Consider the following 18,160-nt stretch of genomic DNA (forward strand, 5'->3'; position numbering starts at 1 on the left):
ATGCCCCTTTTGGAGGCGGCTACTTTTACCATCAAGTAACGTATAATACAAGTTACACACCTTCTCCTCTGCCTTCTCAGTTCGCACCAGGTTTATGAAGGGCTGCAGAAAGCAGCGGTCACAGCAATAATACTCTTCTGCAAAGTACCACTAGACTATGGTAATATGATGATATGCTGGAATAGTTTGGCCAAGCCTTTTATTAATAGAAATACTTAAATGCAAGACTGTATTTCCATGCTATCCAGCCCCCTCAGCACTGCGTGTGGCAGTAAATAAAACCCTAGCCCCCTCCCCACCACCTTCCCGCTGCTCCCAGCACTTACATTTCACCCTCAGTTTCAGACCAGATTTTTGCAGCATGCCTTCAAGCTCGGGTTAAGCCTCTCCGACTGAGGATTGAGATGCAAGGAGAGAAGCGGGGAGAAAAAAAGGGGACTTAAAGAGAATTACTCTGACAGTGGCTCCTCCCTGCTTATCCTACACCAGACAAGAGCTGCAGAAGCGCCAAAGCTGAACTGTTGCAATGTCAGAAAATACAGCTTTAAACATAAGCTAAACCCTCAGAGCAAACTATTCTGCAAACATTTCTTTAGCAGCTTCTATTTTTAGACCTCAGAGGGAATAAAAATCATAGCCAAACATTTGTTTTAGGCTCTCTTCGCCTGGAACTCATCTCTACCAGACAACAATAAAAAGAAGAAAGAAAGAAAGATGCGTGATTTTTTCCTTTTTTAAAGTCTCATTATTAAAATGATCTCTCCTCGACCTCATTAAAACAAGAGAAGTGAACTGGAGAACACAGGAGTCCAGATGCTGCTTTGGGAATTGATGACTGATTTTTCCTCCATTCTGCAATCCCTCCTTCCTCCAGTCCAGGGTCTACAAAAAGGTCAGAAAAGCCTTAAAAAAACCCACTTCTTTGGGGTAATGAACTGGTCTGAAAAGGAACTATATAAACAAGGATGTTAGGAATGAGCTGCTTTTGGTTGCTTAAGGCTGGAACAGAAGTTTACATTTCTTCAACTGTAAACCGAAGGGAGCTACAACATTGCTCGTTCCCCCCGGAGCAGGCAACAGACCTGACAAACTCGAGCACTCCTCGCGATTGCAGAAGCGCGGTCTGACTGCAGCATCCGACTAAGCAAATTTTAAAGAGGCATCAAGTATACGGACAAAATGACTTAACGGCAGCTGTAGGTTTGTAAGCATTGAAGACTAACCCAGGCGGAATTTTGGATTTTGAGCTGGAATACTGACAACACTCCCAACACTGCTGGAAGGGGAAACAACAGTACTCAAACACTCTGGCAAAGATCTGCAAAACCGCAGAGCTTTCATCCCAGCAAGTCCTCCTCCCAAAATGTGTTATTTTATTCTTTTCAGTTGGCAAAACAACGACATGGGACACACTCCTCTTCCTTTCTCCATCTTCTTGATCATTTTTGCCTCCAGAGGCACAGGGAAAACACTGGTAAACTAAGGGCTTTCAATGCACTTCTTTTTTACATTATAAAAAAAACCAAACAAACAAACAAACAAAAAAAACCCTTTTAGGTTCAGTGGCTGCTGCCAGCTGCAGGCTATTTAAAAACAGCAAGAGTCCGAAGCAGAGGGGTAGGGGCAGACATCCTGGCCGATACCTGAGATTTTACCGTTGGCACTAGGAGAGCTGAAGCTAAAGAAACAGTCGCTAATCAAAAGCCAAAGAGCGAGAAGGAACAAGTATTAGCCGTCATGCCGCCAGTGACCTGTGCTCTCCTTGCCAAAGAGGCACCTAGTCTTTTTAAAACACAAACAAGCAAAAAATGAACATCCTCTCACACAGAGTTACTGGGTCAACCAATGCAATAAATAAGTAGGAAGTTAAAAATCCACTAACACAAGAAGAGACAACTCGTCTGTGGAAAGCCGGCAACATCTTGGATTTCCATTACCTTCAAATGACAACTCAGGATACTTATAACATTGTTAACTTCCGTTCCTCCCCTGAAGCCCCGAGCAATCATGTCAAGTAGGAGAAAACTTCAGGAAAACAGGAAGTATTTGATCCAGCACTGGAAAGGTACTGAGAAAATGTCTCCCAAAGCACTGCAATCTTACAAATACAAAAAGAATATGCAGTGCTGTATTAGGATACAGGAAATTTTTTAAGGAGTATTAAAGCAATTTTTTTTAATTATAACATAACCTTGCCCTTGCTTTTTGTTTGTTGATAACATTTAAAATTACTCAAATTGAATAGCTATGGGAATTTTTGCTATTTTGTGCAAAGGCAACGTTTCACATAAACAAGAACATTTAACGGTTATGTTCCCTTTGAGGAAATTTTTTGCACAATAAGTCCTCTCCTGTTTTTTAATGGAAAGCATGGTTATAAAAAGCAGCTGGTAGGAAGACCTGAGGCAGACGTAATCCTGGGGGCATTCTCTGGTGCACAAAACAGCAACGGCACCTAGGTTACAGAGCACATGCTGCTGAACACAACTCGCCAACTTAGAAATCAATATAAAAATAGTGTTGAAATCAACATCCATACAATTTGATCCAGGCTCTAAAACACTTCTTATGATGTATGATGTGTGCTGCATTTAGCTGTTCCTGCTTTACCACAGTGCGCGTGAAATGCTCGTCTGCCACGGAGACTGGATCTGCCGAGCTGCCAGGGCCGGGAGATGAATATGCAACGCTGCAGTTGGAAGCTGCACGTCTACCCGTCATTCTGAAGCAAGGGATATTATTGCAACAACAGCACTGCACTTTAAATCCAAGGGGAACAAAGTCAGGCTACGGCTCCCACACTGAGCATCCGCCACCAGCAGCCGCTCGCCCGGCCATCAGTCGCGTTGGAGAGGACGGCGGCCAGGAGCACACAGCACCGACAGGCAAAGCGGCCTGGAGAGCAGCGATAGCGGTTCCCCGAGAAGCCTGATAAAGACTGATAGGGCTCTGCCGGCCCAGAAAAGGTGGCAGCCCTCGCAGTAAGCGTACCAGGTGACAGCAAGCAAATTGAGAGATCCGCGTACCATACAGCAACCTTTATTTGCCAGGCAGCCTCTGCAGGGGTACGCAGCTACCACCGGGGAGCTCTAGAAGAAAGCAGGACAACTGGTATAGTCTTCACTATTTCGAATAAACCTGAACCGCCCACAGAGAAAAGCCAACCAAGCATCCTGACAATTATTTACAAGGATAATAGTTTTTACTAAAAAGTGCCTCACACCAATTAATAGCATATATTGCAATATACTGTTAATATAAGATGTGTCTTATAATAACATAAGGTCCCCTAACACTCCTGCCTCTCTTCACAGGCCAATTCATACAAGCATGAACCTGAAATCCAGGTTTGCTGCCTCTGCTGCTTCCCCACCTCTCGTTTTGAAATGTCTTCTGATAATCACAAAATTGGGACTAGGCAGAGCCCCAAAGCCGCTCATCCCCACGCGTAAGCCGGGGCTTGAATTTGAGCTTTAAGACCTGGGAAGAGGGTGCGAGTGCCCCGAGCTCATCACGCAGGACAAGAGCTGCCCGTCACTGTGCACGGGCAAAACCCTTCATCAGACAAACATCAGCAGTGCCTCAGTAATACAGGAAGATCAGAGAATTATTTACTACCAGGAAGCTAGCTGTCACTTTGCCTAATCTCAACAGCACCCCAGAGCTCTTCAATCCTTTGTACAGTCTCTGTCTTCAGCTAAACCAAAATAGAAGAGCTTCAGGGAAGCTCCCCCAAGGGCATCGCCTCTCAAGTGCACAAGTCTCATCCTGGCCTATATTTAAAGGCAAGGGGGAGGAAATGGTTATCTGCATGAAGGCAATTTCATATAAAAAAAAAATACTTAAAGGGTGGCATGATCAACACCTGAGAGTGCTACTTTTGGAGAACATCTCTGCATGGTGTCCCCATAGAGCCTGCAGGAGCAGGCAGTTGTCAGTCAATGGCGATCTGAGAGCAGTGGAAGGTATTTTGATAAGAAAGGCATGAAGAAATCACTTCTATTTTTCTTGAAGTAAATAACTAGGAATAACCTCCAAGTCTGAGTTAGAACATGACCACAGACCTTGAAATACGACTTTGTAATATAATGCCAACTGCATGGAGGCAGGGTTGCAAATTTTTTTAAAAAATATTTATTTTCCTTACATCAAGGGTAGGAAAGACTGTTAATGTTGATCCTGTTTTTGAAGCACAATCACTTCAGTCTTGACCTGGCAGAGTACAAAAAAAATAAAGCTCATCTTTTCTAATACTCAACATGTTAACACAGCTATTGCTCCCCAACTGCAGAAAGCAAGATGAAACTACACCTCTACAGAAAAATTATTGCTAAACCAGAGCAAGTATACTTTTCCTCTACCAGTGCTAGCCTTGTTTTGTGTCGGATCACAGAAAGAAATTCTCCAGTAAATTGTGCTGAAAATACAGATTCCTTATCACTATTTCATGCACAAAATTCCCAAAATCTTAGCTCTAGAAGAATCAGCAAAGTTCAGTGGTTACAAGATCATTTTACACTATGGCATGTTTCTAGCATTTGTGCCCACCAGGTGTTCACCCACTCCTCTTCACTGGCTCACGTAAGCCAGGACCTGGATTCCTATCTTAGCTGACTGGGCACAGATCTCCCCATCATTCAGTTCAGGAGCTAAAGAATCCCAAACTACATCTATAAGAGCACAGAAATGCCAGTGCTATTATACGCCAACCAACCTGCTCGTGGTAGCTCTGGGGACCTCAGCCCGGTGCCATGTGGCTGCATAAAGCTGCCTGGGCATCTCCAAGTGTCACTGCATTTAGCAAATTGCATCAACTGTCATGACCCAGGAGAGCATCTCCAAGCCATCGCTTTGCAGCAGTCCTACGCATGCCTGGGCTTTCTGCAGGCATGGAAACCACTTCGTAGAGGTAATTCAGTCACCCAGGAGAAGCACAACATGTGCCCATGCTTGTGCCAGCACAGCAGGTCAGAATACACACTAGAAATGTGCTATTTAGCAATGCAAAGAAAGCCACAACATTTATGCAATCTACAGGACTGTTTCTCCACTGTTAGCCTGCAAAGTAGCAAGGAAAAATGCCCGTGTTTCAAATGACCAAAAATCAAACATACCATTTCAGCTCTAGTTCTCAAGATTTCTATTCTTCTTCCTTTCCTGCTGCTTCTGACAGATACTTAGCCACAGCAAAACACAGCCCCTTCCAAAATTAGGGCCTTTCCCAAATGCAGGCGGATCGCTGCTGCTCCAAGCAGCGGACTGTCTCTTTTTGGATATTCCTCCACTGGATCCTGTTTCTAGGTTCTAGCAGATAAGTGCCTGGGTGCGGTCTCAGTATTCAACAAGACCTTCCTGGTGTATTTGACAAAGGTCAAAACTTTACCAAGTCCACTATGGGAGGGCGAGTGCTAAATCTCATTTGCAGCATTAAAGCCCATTATTAAGAGTTTTTCCCACTTCCTTCCATTGACAGAGAACAAAAGCTTGCAGCCTGCTCACAGTCACAAAATATTTGCCTTTCCAAACCGCCTTGTTTTGGAAGTGTTTTCAGTAGAAAAACAGCTTAAAAAAGACTTAAAAAGTAATAGTGCACTCTCACTCCCAACTAAAAATAGCAGCATATGACTTGAGATAGAGGCTGTTTGTAACCCATCTGGTAAAACAAACCCAGGCGTAAAGGCACGCCAGCCCAACCCTTCCCCCGCCGGGCACTGCGTACAGATGTCTCTGCTCTGCTCCCACAGGTCCTGTGGAGATGGTGATGCTCAACCCATGCAGTTCGCAGCAACGGTGCCAACACTTCCCTGCACAGACCTGCTGCAAGGAGCTTCCCCTGCTTTCTAACTGCATGCCATTTTCAGACGATTTCCAACCCACTCTTGAATATCTGCTGTCTCTCTGTTCTCACCATACAGATAATTGTATTTCCTTCCTGTCAGATCATCATGCTTTACCTAAAAGCCACCAGGATGAAACCTGCACTCTTGCTGATTCTTGTCATGTGCTTGGTGGCAGTAGGAAGTGCTCTCCCACCCCAACGTACACAATCCCACAACACTCCTGGCCTACAAGGATTCAGAATTAAACATGGGTGTCACATGAAAATATAGGCCCCAATGCCAAGCCTACAGTTCCCCAAAAAGCACAGTATGCATGCACACGCTTGGTCATCTTTTATTTTTATTTATTTTTTAAGCTGCTAATCAGAGCACCCAGTTTAAGGTTCTAAAACCAAAGGTAACAAAAGTTCAAGTATTATTCAGGATATGAAATACTCAACTACCATAGCCTAAGCTGACACTTTGCAAAGTCCTAGCAGAAGTCTGTCTCCTGTGGCTGTCATCAGGCCCAAACAGATTTTGCATGCACACAGTATTTCCTTGCAATGCAAACAAGCCCCAGACAGCCACTCCATACTCTGAAATTGAAGCAAGGGGAAGTGCAGAGTAACAGACAGAGAGGCTGCCAAAACTCTCATGAAGTGGCTCACTGCTAACCTTGCATTACCTGCTAGGGAAAGCTCCCTGGAGGGCTCATCCAGAAGAGCTAAGAGATACGTTACACTGGCGACTGCTTCGGCATGAGGTTTTACCAACATCTGAACAGGTTGGAAGAAAGATTCAGCTTCTTTAAGAGAAATTTGCCTGGTCTAAGAACATAGACAATTGGAAAAGATCATGCTGGCAAATTCCTGGTGTAAAATGATGCATAATCTCTTCCAAGTGAAATCCTCGTTATTGCAATGATTGCCATGCAGCCTCGTCGAAAGCAGCGCTTGCACATGTGCCGTTATCTCACGGCCGAGCCTGGCTGTGCTTGGGCAGCAGCTGCACAGAAACCAGTTGCAGGAAGCAGGCTGGGTGCTGCAGGGTGCAAGGAGCTTTTTTTGGGCTCAGCACTGGCCCACTGACCGGAGGTGGCATTGACACCTTCAGGATGCTGTGTTATCTTTTCTGATTGATCTCAGTCCAACAACACACACACTTGTCATAAAAAAGGCATCACAGTAAGTGATTTAAGTACTTGTCACAACCAAAACATCTCAGCTCAGGGAATTTTTACTTAATTTAATTTATTGCCAGTTAACAGAAACTCCTGATCACTGATTTTGATGTTGATTAAAAAAAACAAACAGGTAAGCACTTAAGCATACACCTTTCCTCCCCCTTCCCCAGGCTCAACTTAAGCCAGTCTATCCCAGCTGCTCCAGGACACTTGTGTCCAAGCAGGGCTGTGGGTAGATGGGCTCCTCCACTCAACCCTGCATGAGACTTTGCTCAGCTGCAAAGCACTTTTGGGTCCTTCATGGGGCAAAGCAGCGTCGTGAAACCTAAGCTTGCTGCACTGATTTCAAACACAGGGTTCCGGAGAGAGGGGAGGATGCTGGATACAGCTACACTGAGACAAATTCTCGGACGGCTTCCTTTACCTTAGGGCTCAAACTTTGAATCTGCCAGCTGGACAGTGCCTGTGACTGGTCAGAAACATGGAAATTGAGAGAGATCTGGCTTGCAAAAAAACAATTTCCTGAGGGAGGGAAGAGAGTCCCAGCGCTTCAGCTACATCGCAAACACTGCTGCTTCTCACACCAGACAGGAGAAGCATCAGCTCTTACAGTGAAGCATGTAATCATCCCCCTTTTTTCCTTATATTCTAATCAATCTAACAAGAGATGGATGCATTAAGTACCCCGTATTTCTGCAGTTCTGCAGAATAACAGGAAAACCACATCTTTCTACCCTCAAGATTAATTTAAGAGTATCTCCAGAGGGAAAGGCTCCTCTGTTACAAAGGCAATATTACTTAAATGTAAAGCAGCAATTGTGACATTAACCACATATGACAAGTCTTATATTGAAACACCTAAAAATGATGATTATTCGGAATGATTTTTTTCAGTTTTCAAAAACAATGCATCAAGGCGGTTCCGTTCCTACGCAAGCGCCCTCTCACAGGCAGGGAAAAGAACAGGCGAACACGCACACAGCAAAGCGACTTAGTACCACCCAACCTGGCACCGACGGCTCTCGTGCTAAGCCTCTCTAATACACCGTTCAGAGCAACCGTACATGGGGGGTGTTTATTATTAACACTCGACTTAGTGGCTCCTGTCGCACAATGTCATCAGATGCGGGCAAAGAGAAACGCCTAACCACGCAGCACACCAGGCAGTTTTCTTTAAAAAGCCCAACCGTTTCCGGCTGGTAGCTATCAATAGACAGTATCAGCAAGCCCAACCTCAGAATACTTCCTTGGCCTCTCCTCCTGCTCAACACACCACCTCTTTTTCAAGAAGCTTCTTCAATGCCACTTTGACATTCACAAAAGCCTAGGAACTGCTTAGCTGATTGCAGGGATCTGTAATGACTTTTCAGTTTGAAGACAGCAAGAAAAATAGCAGCCTGTGGACTGATGAAGATGATCTTCAGGTTTTACACTGGAACTGCTTTGCTATGTACATCATCTCAGAAAAAGAAATTTGCATTAGAGTCCCAAATCTGTCCACACGGTCAGCTGCAGACCAAGCCACTACACAAAGATCTGAATTGAAGTTGTTATTCCTTACGCCTGGTTTCCTACATGGGATTGTTAATTATGACGTTTCTGTCAGTATACCCTTCCCTTCTGTTGAGTAACTTTTAAACCTGTTGTCCAAGTACATTTTTTCAAGAGAAATCAAGATCTCAACTTCTTTGAAGAAACCAGTGCCCAGGGAGAAGACATAGCAATCCTCTGACTGCTGCAGCTGCGGGAGAAGCTGAAGCACAAGTCACCCCGTCGACTTGGGAAAAAGCCCTTATAAAATATCCCCAGCTCAGAAATTGTACTCTCCTAAATAGTGAAACAACCAGACAAATTCACAAGAAAGCAATTTCACTACTACTCCTGCCTACAGGCTACTGCTCCCTCTTCTCCTCCCCCCAGCAATGTGTTTTGGCTGCAAAAGCTAAAGGAACTACAAAAATTTAAAAGAAAATATTATAAGAAGTTATTAATAAAAGGAGGTCATAGAAGAGCAACAACTTGAAAATAGCTTTAGCTAAAAATATCTAAACCCCACACCCATTCTTTAGAGAAAATGTTATCAGATGCTTACTTCCCAATGTTATCATATTTATTTATTTTTAATTAAGATGTTTTTTTTTTTTTTAATGAAACTTTGAAAACTGAATATTTGTTTTCAGGGAACAGAACAAGAGTAGCTCAGGAAAAGACCCCAAAGATCCAATTTTTCTAGGTAGTGTAATGGAAGATACTGCCTGAATCTGGCAAGTGCAAATCTTCTGAAGTCACTTAACTCTACAAAATAACTTTCTAAAAAGAGCAAATATTTCAGCCACTCATATTAAGTTGCAGAGAATCTGTGCCATATAGACTCTCCTGCCAACCCCCCCACCATCAGCCAGAGCACGAAGGCAGAGAATGTGGGAAAAAGATAACAAACGCAGAAGCACAGACCAAGCATCCACGAAACCCTGGCAGTCCGCACGCACGGGGCTGGAAACCTCTGCTCGTCTCATCCAAAGTCTAGGTCAGACAGTGCACTGGGGAAAAAAATGAGTTATAGACAGACTTAATTGATTATCCAGCCTGCTGCTCAAAGCCATCCTGTCTCTGCGAGATGGTAATTGAGGATTAGCGGACACCAAAAAAGTGTCAGCGTACTGCCACAACAGCTCCCTTCGACAGCAGCTCTAGAGCCGCTGTAGAGTTTTCTTTAGGATATAGGTTGTGTAATGCTCCTTAGGGGCACACTGAGGAGTCTGGATGATTTACTCTGTAGCAGGCATTTGTTTAAAATAAATAAGTAAATAAATAAAACCAGATATGGCCTACTGTTAATTTGTAATAGTTCATCGATTGCTCACTTCCTAGGATGCCCTGCAGTACTGCACCTTGAACATACTGTATTAAACCACATTTTGGACAGTAAGACACTTTTTCAGAGAGAAGTGCCTACCGTCATGAGGGCCAGAGCAGTCCTGGCTGATGACTGTCTCAGGTTGTACACAGGGAAACCCAAGCAGGGACTGTGCACAGACCATATCCTGACCTTAAAGGCATCTTAAAACACATTTAAGTATCAACACCAGAGCTGCAAAAGGCAGTACATACACAAAAGCATCACCTGCCAGAATAGAGCAAAGCAGAGTAAAGAAAGATTATGCTTAATCCTTATAGAAAGACCAAGAAACTATGCTAATCAGCCTCTCTGATTAAGTTCTGCTTTAAAGAACAGCTACTTCTATTACTCAGCTTGTACTTACAGAATTTTGCTGGTGTTGGCAAATTCAAGTTTTAACATGAGGTTTAATTGTGGACAAGCTTGACTTTGAAAAACACCAGTCAAGTCCTTAGTGATCTGTCCAGAGTCACTGCAGTAGCCACATATGCACATTTTGACATGCCAGAACCTCCTCACGTGCTATTTACTGATTGAAAATAACCTTTAAATGGTTTATAATTGCAGATTACAGCAGCACAGGCTGAAAATGCCAGCCAGAGTCCAGCTAAACTACAGGTCAAACAAAATAAAGGAAGATGCACTTAGATGTACCCCAGCATAGTGTTGTACCTTTTCAATGCTTAAATAAGCTCTGGTTTATCGACCACTTAGAGAAATACTAGGGTATTACTGCAGGCAGATCAGTGAAAGCCTCTGATAACATATAATAATATTTTAACAAAACAAGAACATATAACAAACATCACCACTTCAGAGCATGCTGTTGCCTCCAAAGATAAATGAAATCCAGTGATAATTTCTCTCCTGAAATTGTGTTTGGATCACATGCTCTAGCCTGCAAACATTGTTCAGAGCGTGCTGCAGAGGTGCTGTGCAGCGAAAGGCCAGAAAGCCGCTCAAAAGCCAGACTCGGAGGGAGAACAGGCTGCTTGCTTTGGAAAAGGATGACAAATAACTGAGCACATGCTGAGGAGTAGGAGGGAGGAGGATAAAGTAGTAGCAACCTCCTCACCTTAGCAAATGCACATCTTGTGCCTGCCACACCTTGCTTCCCTGCATGTCTCAAAGCCCTTTAGGAGACGCATCCGCATCCGTAACCTTCCCTTTTTCTCATCACCACCACCAAAACAAACCAGCAGAAGCCGCCTGACGGCGAGTGCTGGCTGCCGCCCCCTTGTACCAACCCAGGCTCGCGCCAATTCTTTCTGCCCACCACTTGCTTGTTTCCACTCGTGGTCTTCCCTGGACTTGGCCTTAAGGCGTTGGTCCTTTTGGCCAGCACCTCTTTTTCTGGTCACCCAGCGAATAGCTCATACCACACAAGCCCTATTCCTTATCTAGCATCCACAGCCAAAACACAAGTTGCTCCACGGTCAGCTGGAGCTAACAAAGTCTTGTTTATAAAGGCTGCACATCTTACAATATATCTACGTACCATGCACTTGAAGTCAAAGCAGGGATTTCACCGAGATGCAAGAAAGACTGTACAAAACAGAACTTGATGGACAAGTGGTCTCTCCAGTTTCAAACAGGGTGAAAGCCTATAGCCTTCCCAAACCAGCAGCATCCACACTATCCATGTCTTGTGTGAACTCTCCAGTGCTTTCTGTGGCTCAGACCACAGTTATCACCTTGGCAGGCCCCCGGCTGCATTATCACAGACGCCAGTAGGTCTAAATTCATACCTTTACTCCATGCGCTCCTCTGTCAATGCTGTTTGAAACTGGCCCAGTTCTCAAAAGTAGCAGCATCAAAGACGCAGAGTATGCAAGTCTCCCATTTCCCTAAGCAGTCAGGATAAATGCCTATCAAAAAAATATATATATTTTTAAAAAACTAACCTGAAAATTATGAGCAGAGAAACAACCACAGCCATGTTATTCAGGCCTTTAAAAAAAGCTTGTTTCAGGGGACACGCAAGGCCCAGCCTCTACAGGAGCACAGGACCCAGATCACTGCGAAAGAGGCAGAGATGTGCTTGGGAACAATCTTTCCTAGGCCCCCCGCCCACACACGTGGGGCTCCCGGCTCCACAGTCACTAACGTGTTTCCGTACAGTCAGTTGAGATGAACTTGGAAACCTTGTCCGTGTGACATCACTGCTGGGTTGGCCTCTAAGCAAAGTGAGCTTTTTATAGAATTTCCCACTGACAAATGTCATCCAGTAAACCTTGGTAGCCTTAGTCAAGCGGAAGGAAGGAAAAGGGAAAACAGCAACGCACCATCGCAGAGGCTGAGGCCAGTGGGCGGCATCTCCAGAAAAATCAAAACAGACCCAAGCCCCAAGTTTACCCCCCTCCCCCACTACCTGCATTTGAGGTGAGAGGTGCAGGTAAGAGCAATGCTACCTGGAACACTGCTTATTTCTGCACCAGGGAGGAGGAGGAGAAAAATGAAGAGGGAGGAAGGGAGGGGGGGACAGGCAGGCTTAATTTCAAGTTTGAAGAGAGTAGATAAAGTTTAAAGCATACTTCCACAGCAAAAAGGGTTTCAAGTTTCATATTCACGCAGCAACCACTGCGCATCCAAAAAGCGAGCTGGGGCTTTCTGCACATGCAGAGAACGGAGAGACTCTATAATAGTCTCAAAGCATTAACAAGTGGCATTTGCTGGAAGCTCTCAAAATATTAATGGAAACAAAACTGTCCAGCAGTTTGGTCAAGTTCGCGTGTGCGTGTGTATGTGTCATCCTTTTCTTCATAGCTCTGCTCAGCACTCCCACAGCACTACAGAGTGGTTCCTCTTCCTTGGCTGCTTCTTACTTCATCCTCAACCAGGCATCCGCGTGGAGGGAGTCGATATGATGGCCAAGTGACTCACGCAGCAGCAATGTGGGTGGGAACAGCTTCCATGCCCCGCTCTTGAGGATGCAGCCTTTTATGGTATTTTTAGAGTGGAAGTCGTTGCGGTTTGTAGCACTTTGCTTTTTGTCTTGCACAAGCCTCAGAGAAAATGGATCGTACTCCTCAAGGCTATAGTACAACCAGCCAAGAGGCCAGGCTGGTTAGCAGAAAGAACAACTGTCTCCACTTCCTTGCCGGCAGGAGCCCGCTGTTGTGGAGTGGCTGCCTCCCAGCCGCGCTGGAGCCAAGGCCCTGGCACAGGCTGCTCTTAGGACGTCACGTGGCAGCAGCAGGGCTCAAATCCTGCTGAGTCGTCAGTCTGCAAGTTAAGATGTCCACAGAATAACTAATAAAGCCCAATTTTCTAAGGACTTATTTCCTCTGCCCAATGAGTTTTCCCCTCTGCATCTCCAGTAACAAGTGTCCAGGCAAGAGGAAAACAATGTTGCTCCTGCTCTGGATGGGATGCCCAGTGCAAGAGAGCCAGCAGCTGCCAGAGGCTGCAGCAGAGGTCCTGTCTGCCTCTCCCTCCATGGGAGCTCTAACTTTGGACTGCATTGTCCATTCCTTAGCCATCAAGGAGGAAATTAACTCCTCAGATTTTACTCCGGCAAATATAGATGCAGCAGGTCAAAAGATTAAATAGTTATTAGGGAAAAACAGGCAGGAGCGTTGCACTGAAACCCAGGCTAAGACCACCCCAAAGACCTTTCCCAGAGAAGAGCAGTGGCAGAAATGCCACTTTCCAGGCTCACAGACCACAAACGTGGCACATGGACAAAGCCAGTGGTTCAGCTGTGCCCTTGCAAAGCTGACAGTCACACAGGTAATTAAAAGAGCATCACCAAACACAGCCCCATACTGTTTAAAGCAGGGTTGTGGCTATAAGTGTAGAATAGCTCATGTCACAGGACAGCTCTCAGCTCTTCTGCTCTCCTTTTTGCTTTCTCCTTTAGAAGAGGAGGACATGAAAGTTTCTGCCTCTTCACGCATACCTGACCACAACTCCAGCTGGTAGCTGATTTAGTCCTTTTTAAAACTGTTAAATGCCAGAAAAAATTCAATTATAAACTGCAGATATGTAAAATCTCTAGAAGAAACCCTATCAGAAAGAAGGGGAAAAATAGTAATCAATCCTAATGCTACATACTAACACTAAGCTTTTTTTTTTTTTTTTCCTGGCCTTCTTCAATCCCAGGGAGCTCTGGAAGTAGCTGGCTTACCAGGCAGAATGGCTGAGTGACAGACCACCCCTACGGTTAGCCCTTGTACAGACCACACCACTGGACTCCACAAAGGCAGAAGCGGCAGCAGAAAGCTGCTCCTCAAAGCTGCTCCTCAGGCGTGAGCTTACAGATATAACAGACAAAGCCAAGGGGAAGTTTGTGGGAGGTTCGTTTTAGCTGCATAACCAGCTACGTGTCTTGGACATGAGCCAGAATGACAGGGCCACTAAACAGTGGCCAACCGTGTGCTGAAACCTTCCAATCCTACTGCAAGGTAGGGGTGTCCTGACGGTGATTCAACACGTTGTTGTTGGCCCAGCAACCAGCCACATCTGCAAAAACACAGCGATGCCCTGAAGAGGCCCCACACGAGGCTCCTGGAGGTGGTGTGCAGCGTGCCTTCCCCATGCCTGCAGTTCTCTGCTGTTCCCCTGACCAACTCCAACTCAGAGAGAATTTCTTCCTCCTGTTGTTCAAGTCCGTAAAGCATCTTTTCAACTCACACGTGGCTGGCGTACGCTGTCCTTAATGCTTTGCGCTACGGGTGATTTCTCCATGCATGATCTCAAGTGAGCCATCTCACAGCTGCTGCTTTTAATCCATGCAAGGATACAGAGAGAATTCCCCAGGCAGATTAAGATGAAATCTTTCTCTCCAAGAAAGTAAAATTCATTTCCAAGCTTAGGAAGTCTTCTTGCTATTAGATAATGGATTAAGATTACAGAATTCAATCAAGAAAAGGGCAACAACATCATGCCCAATTACTCCATCTTACTTAAGTTACGCAGAGCTAAATTTGTCACAGGAAAGCAAAGTGGTTGTTCTTACCTCATTTCTCATGAAACTGTGAGCTACACACCAATTAGACTCTTCAAGCAACAGCTACGTAAGAGGCAGCACAAGTTCCTCAATTTTCATTACTCTTTACTTTTACTAGTATTATCAAATTTGATCAGGAAAAAAGAAATCAAGAGGAAAAAGGCACACAGAAGAGTTCTGAACAGTAAAATAACGTGCACTGGCCTGGCCCCATGAGATAAACGCTACTTAGTTCGTCTGCCCACTGTAGCCTCCCACTGTGCAGTAACACCTCTGTTTAAAATCGTTTGGATATTTCAGCAGACAAACAAGAAAGCTGCTTCAGCCAGCAGATATTTTGCAAACCTAAAGTACCGGACACTGGCTCCTACGGAGGAGAAAGTCCAATTAACGCAGAAGTGGGGCTGTGACAAGGGAACCAGTGCAGCCAGGCTTTCGATGCACCTGCGCTTTGCAGCTGATCGCGTCTCAAAAGCGGCAAATTCAAACAGTCCCTTCTTGTGTTTACGGCCATCTCCTCCCAGGCATCTACTCTTGTGCCTAGTAAGGGTCGAGCTCTCTAACAAAGTCTTGCTGCTTACTTCAAAGCTCCTCTCCTGCAGGATGTGCACTCTCACAGCGAAGAAGAGGGTTACAGACACTAATTCACCAATGTAGTGGAAAACCTTCCTACTTTCTTCCTTGGTTTATTCTCCTCCCTTTCAACAAACTGAAACACCTTTAAAGTTGCGATCAAGAACCCGCCCAAGGTAAGTTACAGATACAAAGAGGAAGGGAGGACACAACCCTTCAGCATGCCAAATTTATTAAACCCGTATACCCTGTTTCATGAAACGATGCCTTTACTGCCTCAGGGGTCCAGATTTCATAGCGAGTGGCAGTGCATTCAAGACATGTTAGGCAAGGAAAGAGAGAGAAAGACAGATGATCCCGAGCCTCCTTTTTTCTGGAAAGGAAACTGTTCTGCTGACTCAGGAAACCTATAAAAAAAAAATCCAAGAAATTGCCTCCTTTCCAGGATCTACAAACAGTGCATTACTCGCAACAGAACCAAAATTGTTTATACAGGCGGATAAGAGCCTTCCAGCAGAAGATACAGATGGCGTACAGAGGCAGCAACACAAAATCCTTTAAGATGAAAAGGAAGTTCTTCATCATAATCTTGGCTACAAGCAGAGAAGGGGGCAGGAAAACACGATGCAGGTGATGCTTAAAAACAAACTGCCTGTCATCTTTTAGGGAGGGAAAAGAAAACCACAGAGAGCTACCCCACTGCACGCAGCCTTAACAAGCTGTTACCTTCATCGCTCCCTTACAGGGTCGCAGCCTTCAGCTCACAAGGTGGCTCGCTCTTGGCATGACGACGGCCTCCTCACCCAAGCGGCTCTAGTGCCGGAAGCAATGGCCTCTAATTAATTACTAAATACTGTGTGCACATGCCGGAGACTGCCAACAGATGGATTACAGTGGCCACTGTGAGGACAGATTTTTTTTTTTTTTTTATCCTGCCTGTTGCTGAATGTGCCCAGCTCAGACTCACCGAATTCAAACGCTTCAGCAGCCAGATTTGCTTAACTGCAACTGGTCTGCAAATTATATACTCTCTGGAGATTAAAAAGCTTTCCAATTACAAACTCAGCAGGCAGGTTCCCTCCGACAATTAATTTTCTCCCCCCCGTGCAGTACAATACAGCACGGAGAAATGAAGCGTGAATCAACCCTTTTGGCAGCGTGCGTCCAGCCAAGACAGGACACGTCACGGCACCGACACACAGGGGAACACCCTCCCCACAGTCCTGCTTACCCAGTCGCAGCCAATGCAATCACTAGGCAAAGGCTGGAAGTACATTTTAGGCTCAAAAGTCAGCTGAAACAGGTCCAGTCTCTCCTCCCACTCCGTAAATACTATCCAAATGGGGTCACCCCCCCAACAATAAACGGATGACATTCATTGCAGTGCTGACATAATCTGTGTCCTTTCATTCTCCTTGTACTGCAAGTGCTAAAGATGCTTTTGTACATCCTCTGAAGCACCTCATTTAAAAACCATGGCAACCAGGGCATGGTATTCAGCTGCTCTTGAAGAAAGTCATCCCCCTTTTCTCTCAATAGGCTTTCAGAAGACTGAAGAGGGGCAGAGAGGAAGGAAAAATCACTCTTCAGAAACTTAACACAGTCATAGGAAAATACTGCCTAATTCAAACTTAGTTCAACCATGACAGCTGTATTTGGGCACCCCTCACAAGACACTACAGACTGGGCAAACACTAGGCAAGCATCGACTCTGACTACCGGGTGTCACCTTGCATCAACAGCGTGAGAAATGCCAATACCACCACCAGCGCCACCACCACAGAATATGGAGACAGAGAACTCTTACAGGTCCTGCAGTTCAGGAACACTCAAATGCCCCATTTTAAGTCATAGGGTTTGACACCACAGTGGCAACATCAGATGGGTAAACCATCTAATTTGCTTTGAAAATTATTCAGTGCTCTTTACAGAAACTCTCCATTTCTTTTTGGTTATTAAAAGATTATTCAGTTCCAATAGCACCAAGTTATTACGGGGCCTTTACAAGGCAGATGATGTTTAAGGAGTTTTGGAGGGTTTTTTCTTGCTCATTTTTACTGCCCCAGAACTTTTGACGCTTTTCTGTACCGCTGGGTTTGGAAGTTTGTCAGCTGCACCTGTGCCCTCCTTTCTGAAATGGAAACAAGATGCATGAGCACAGAAATTAGATGGAAGGAACAGAGTGGCTCCCACTCAAAAAAAGGCCATAACTGAAAAACTGAAGAGGCCTCTTAAAAAAGGGACATTTGCCTAAGATGAATGGTCCATTATTATTATTTTTTTTAAGAAAATAAACAGTAGTAGCTCAGCTTTCAAACAACCTCATGTACAATTTGCACAAAGAAAAAGAACTTAAACATGACTTAATGGTTGTAGCATCCCTTATAGGTAATTTTAAGGGACTAACTTCTTTCCAAAACCCACCACATGTTATTAGGGAGTCACGTTCCAAGATTTAAGTTTTTACAAATAGAAGCTTTTAACCTTAATAACTGCAAAAATTTCCTGCAAAAAATAGAGCAGCATAGACCTGGACAGGCTGGAGAGCTGGGCAGAGAGGAACCTCCTGAGGTTCAACAAGGGCAAGTGCAGGGTCCTGCACCTAGGGAGAAATAACCCTAGGCCCCAGTACAGGCTGGGGGCTGACCTGCTGGAGAGCAGCTCTGCAGAGAAGGACCTGGGAGTGATGGTGGATGACAAGTTGACCATGAGCCAGCAAGGTGCCCTTGTGG

At 45.0% G+C, this 18,160-nt stretch overlaps 1 protein-coding gene across 6 annotated transcripts in view; it reads right to left on the reverse strand.

The window, feature by feature from the left end:
• Positions 1-18,160, reverse strand: part of LOC134140620 (USP6 N-terminal-like protein) — a 101,547-nt gene that overhangs the window by 44,749 nt on the left and 38,638 nt on the right. Inside the window, exon 1 of one of the 6 annotated variants that reach the window (XM_062576055.1) lies at positions 11,653-11,741. The exons of 4 other annotated variants lie outside the window; for them this stretch is intronic. The gene's annotated coding sequence lies outside the window, so the exon portion shown is untranslated. Of the gene's footprint in view, positions 1-5,114; positions 5,234-11,652; positions 11,742-18,160 lie in introns of those variants that run through there. One more of the 6 variants, XM_062576054.1, reaches the window with a different exon arrangement.

The sequence above is a fragment of the Rhea pennata genome, chromosome 5, assembly GCF_028389875.1.
Source record: "Rhea pennata isolate bPtePen1 chromosome 5, bPtePen1.pri, whole genome shotgun sequence".
Lineage (NCBI taxonomy): Eukaryota > Metazoa > Chordata > Aves > Rheiformes > Rheidae > Rhea > Rhea pennata.